General features: G+C 47.9%; 1 pseudogene; it reads left to right on the top strand.

Annotated features, from left to right (window-relative positions):
• Positions 1-1,566: 1,566 nt before the first annotated feature.
• Positions 1,567-5,000, top strand: part of LOC140742576 (uncharacterized) — a 5,192-nt pseudogene continuing 1,758 nt past the window's right edge.

Raw genomic sequence — 5,000 nt, 5'->3', positions numbered from 1 at the left:
TTTTGAAGTAAAAACTGGAAGAAAATAGAAAAATTTTGAAACCGAGTCATAGTGGTCAACCCCCGATTCGCCATACAAAGTACACCAACCGAAATTTAGATCGCGAATATTTTCCAAGTCCTTAGGTGTATTTCCAAAATTTTTATGTCGTTGTGTCCGTCTTGACGAGACCTTTCGGGCTAGACCTATTTTCATTGTTTCCAGCCATCAAATTTTCCAAAACTCAAAATTTTCATTTTTGAAAAACACACTTTTGGTTTTTTGCATTTTTCTCGGCTGTTTTTCAATTTATATCTTCCAAATTTGTTCTACGGTGGTCTCCAGGTCCCCCCCCATCCGTAGACACCACCCACACCCCTTTCCGCCGCGCCGTTCCTCGGCAATTTCGGTGGAAAAACACTCAAATTTCAAAAATTTTCGGCTAAAAACTTCATTTTATTATTATTATTACATATTAAAATCAAATTAAATACGTTTTTATACATACCCGTAGCCTTCTGCTCCCGTTTTGAAGTAAAAACTGGAAGAAAATAGAAAAATTTTGAAACCGAGTCATAGTGGTCAACCCCCGATTCGCCATACAAAGTACACCAACCGAAATTTAGATCGCGAATATTTTCCAAGTCCTTAGGTGTATTTCCAAAATTTTTATGTCGTTGTGTCCGTCTTGACGAGACCTTTCGGGCTAGACCTATTTTCATTGTTTCCAGCCATCAAATTTTCCAAAACTCAAAATTTTCATTTTTGAAAAACACACTTTTGGTTTTTTGCATTTTTCTCGGCTGTTTTTCAATTTATATCTTCCAAATTTGTTCTACGGTGGTCTCCAGGTCCCCCCCCATCCGTAGACACCACCCACACCCCTTTCCGCCGCGCCGTTCCTCGGCAATTTCGGTGGAAAAACACTCAAATTTCAAATTTTCGCCCGCCCACCCACCCTTTGTAGATACCGCTTAGCTGGACACGCTTGAATACTAGGCCCGAAATTTTCGATGTAAAAATTTTTAAGACTAAATTTTGTATTTTATTTTGTATTTTTAGACTGTGCATTGGTGCATTTGATATAGACTGTACATTATTGTGTACAATTTATTAGATTTAAGACTATACCTTATTGGGTAATTATACATTTTTGACTATTGTCTACTAGTTTACTTTTATATCTAAGACTGTGTATTGTACACACAAAAATACGACGGTATACGCAAATACATCACAATTATACAAGTACATGCCCGCATACTAACTTACATACACAAACACACATCTATCACACATACACATGTAATCTCACACACACATAACCTGCACACATACACACCTAATACACTTAAAAAACACAACACATACATACACACAAATTCTCACATCACACATAGCACACGCGCACACAAATACACACATTCACACACACACTCACACACTCACAAATATATTGCGTATTATATAAAAATTGACATTTACCTTCGGCCAACAGGCGAAAGTACCCTATATTGATACTTACCTCCAAATCAACCGCAGGCAGCAGGCTCGCCTCGCACGTAGTACCTGAAACAGAAAAGAAACATGTTAGGAATTAGAACACCGGCAAAATCCAAAAAACCAGAGCCCCAAGCGCAAACAAGCCCCCCACAAACAACTACAAACGTAAGGAGAAGTGTAGGAGAATGGGAGTCGGGAGCCAATACGAGCCCCAAACAAACAACCAGCAGCTCGCCTACCGCGATAAGTCTGGATGTAAGAACCCCATCACCCAAGCACTTAGTAACAGGAGCTGCCCCACCTGGAACGAGAAAGGTGACGAAGAAAGACCAGAGCACTAAAACAACCGCCAAAGCTGCATTCCCACTGAAACTAAATTACCAAACAAAAACATCCTCAACAGAGCGGGCTCAAGTGGCAAATGTATGGTTTGGAAAGGGCCATGCGGCGCTGACAGAGTCCAGAAATTTAAAAGGGGACCTGAAAGAAATACTAAAACAGGCCCTAAACAACCTACACAGAGTGTACAGGGAGGCAGAGGAGTCGAGCGCAGCTCACCAGGAGGGAAAGGAAAAGGGAACGAAAAGTGGGGAAAAAGTAGGGGTAGAAGAAACAGTAAGTAGAGAGGAGGACCCTGGAGTAACTCTAAAAAAGGAACTCCAGGAACATGCAAGATTGCTTCAGGAGAATAGAATAGAAATGGGAAGGCTCAGGGAGTTCCTAACGAAATGCCAGGAAGAGAGGCCAACTTATGCTGACACACTAAAAATGAGAAAAGACCCTTTGGAAAGAACAACTCTCCACTCAATAATAGTGACCTCCCAAAACGAAACAGAGACAGGAGAGGAAGTGCTGGAAAAGGTGAGGAAAGCTGTGGATGCGAAGGAAGGCTGGGTGGAAGTAGAGAATGTAAGGAAAGCAAAAGATAGAAAAATCATTATGGGATGCAGAAGCAAAGAGGAAAGGGACAAGATAGTTAAAAGGATAGAAGAGAAAGGCGAAACCCTTCTCGTAGAGGAAATTAAAAATAAGAACCCGCTACTGATTTTAAGAGACGTCTTGATCATCCATACAGACGAGGAAATAATCAACGCTCTTAAAAAGCAGAACCGGGCTATCTTTGGGGACCTTAACGAGGAGGACAACAGGATAGAGGTAAAATACCGGAGAAGGGCTCGAAATCCACTGAACGCCCACATAATAATCTGCGTTTCTCCTAAAATATGGGGAAGGGCAGTGGCCGCAGGAAGGTTGAGGGTAGACTTGCAGAGCGTGCGGGTGGAAGACCAGACACCTTTAGTACAATGCACAAGGTGTCTGGGCTTCGGCCACGGGAAGCGGTTCTGCAAGGGAGACCGTCGACCTCTGTAGCCACTGCGGGGGACCCCATATGAGAAACGAGTGCGCGGAACGATTAGCAGCAACGCCTCCAGCATGCAAGAACTGCGTCCTTGCAAAGGCTCACCAGACAGACCACAACGCCTTCAGTCCACAGTGCCCGGTGCGCAAGCGATGGGATGCACTCGCTCGAGCCACGGTACAGTATTGCTGAGGGCACCCACGAGGACACCAGTGCAACCAACTCAGGCGGAGAAGTGATCAACTCCCAGTATCACGTTATCCAGGCGAATCTACAACGTAGCAGAATCGCAACAGCGGAGCTGTTCACAGAAGCGAGGAACCGGAAAGCGGCTATTGCACTGGTTCAGGAGCCTTATATCGGGGGGTTGGGGCAGATGAGGACATACCCCGGTGTAAGGGTCGTGCAATGTACCAACAGAGCCGCCGACCGAGTGGTTAAGGCCGCTATCCTCGTCTTCGACGGGCGGATCGACATCACTCAGTGCCCCACGCTCACGACGGAGAATGTGGCAGTGGCCAAGCTCCGGACGGGTGCGTGGGAGATTGGGGTGGTGTCGGTCTACCTTGAGAAGGACAGACCGATCGACCTGTACGCCGCGCACATTGCTACAGTTGTGGATAAATTAGGCAAGGGTAACGTGATACTGGGTGGGGATGTGAACGCATGGAACACGTGGTGGGGAAGTAGGGACACGAACAGACGGGGTGAAGAGTTGGCCGGTATCTTGGAGGAGTTGGATCTACAAATCCTAAACCGGGGTACCGAGCCAACATTCGACACGCACAGAGGCGGAGTGAGGTACTCAAGCAACGTCGACATTACGACTTGCTCCACGAACCTGCTCGGACGCATCGCCAACTGGAGAGTCGCAGCCGACATCACAGTCTCGGACCACTCGGCAATTTTGTTTGACCTTCGACTTCGACAGGCAAGCGGGAGTGACGTTAAACCTACTACTCGTAGGTATAACACTAGGAAGGCAAATTGGGACCTGTTTCGTGAGAAACTAGCCTTAATTTGTGAGGAAAAGGGTATTAGAAGGGATACAATCAACGGACTGGACGGTAAACAGGGTTTGGACGACATGGTGGAAAAAATTACTGAGGTAATTATTCAAGCTAGTGATGACACAATAGCCCAAACCAAACCCAAAGGTCAAACGAAATTGCCGTGGTGGACTGATGAACTAGCTGCGATGAAGAAGGAAGTGATGCGTAAAAAACGCCGGATCCGCTGGGCGGGTCCCATCCGGCGCGAGTGGGTAGTGGATCAGTACCTCAAGGCCAAAGAGGAGTACCTGGTGGAGGCCCAAAAGGCTCACACCGCCAGTTGGAAACTCTTCTGTGCTAGACAGGACCGGGAATCAGTGTGGGACGGAATTTACCGGGTTATTGGCCGAACCATTGCAAGATGCGATGAAGCACCGCTGGTCCAAGATGGTCAACCACTGGAAGGAGTGGAGTCCGCGAGGCTGCTGGCCGAAACCTTTTTTCCGGACGATAATCCGGATGGAGACACCGCACACCACCGGTTAGTGAGAGCCGTAGCCAACAATGTGAATGACGGGCCGCACGAGGAGTCCCCGTGTGACCCGCCATTCACGGCAGAGGAGCTCAGGTGGTCTGCGGTGAGCTTCAATCCGAAAAAAGCGCCCGGTCTCGACGGACTCACAGCGGACATCTGCATGGCGGCCATAAACTGGGACCCCGCACTGTTCCTGGCCCTGTTCAATAAATGCCTTTCCCTGTCCCACTTCCCTACCAGGTGGAAAGAGGCTGTCGTGGTGGTCCTGAGGAAGCCCGGCAAGAGCGACTACTCGCACCCGAAATCGTACAGGCCGATAGGTCTGTTGCCTGTACTAGGGAAGGTGCTTGAGAAGATGCTCATGAGGCGCATCAGATGGCACATCCTGCCCAAAATGAGCAGACGCCAGTACGGGTTCACCCAGCAGCGCAGCACCGAGGACTCCCTCTATGACATGATACGACACGTTAGACAGCAGCGCTGCGACAAGAAGGTCACCGCTGTGGTGTCGCTTGACATAGAGGGAGCCTTCGACAGCGCATGGTGGCCCGTCATTAAGTGCAGACTCGCAGAGGCAGGATGCCCGGTGAATCTGAGGCGCCTCGTGGACAGCTATCTAGACCAAAGACAG

The sequence above is a fragment of the Epargyreus clarus genome, unplaced genomic scaffold, assembly GCF_041222505.1.
Source record: "Epargyreus clarus isolate Ecla_fem2 unplaced genomic scaffold, WU_Ecla_fem_2.2 ptg000006l, whole genome shotgun sequence".
In the NCBI taxonomy this organism is placed as follows: Eukaryota; Metazoa; Arthropoda; class Insecta; order Lepidoptera; family Hesperiidae; genus Epargyreus; species Epargyreus clarus.
Note: the sequence above shows the minus strand (reverse complement) of the source record. Positions and strands in the feature narration are given on the sequence as shown.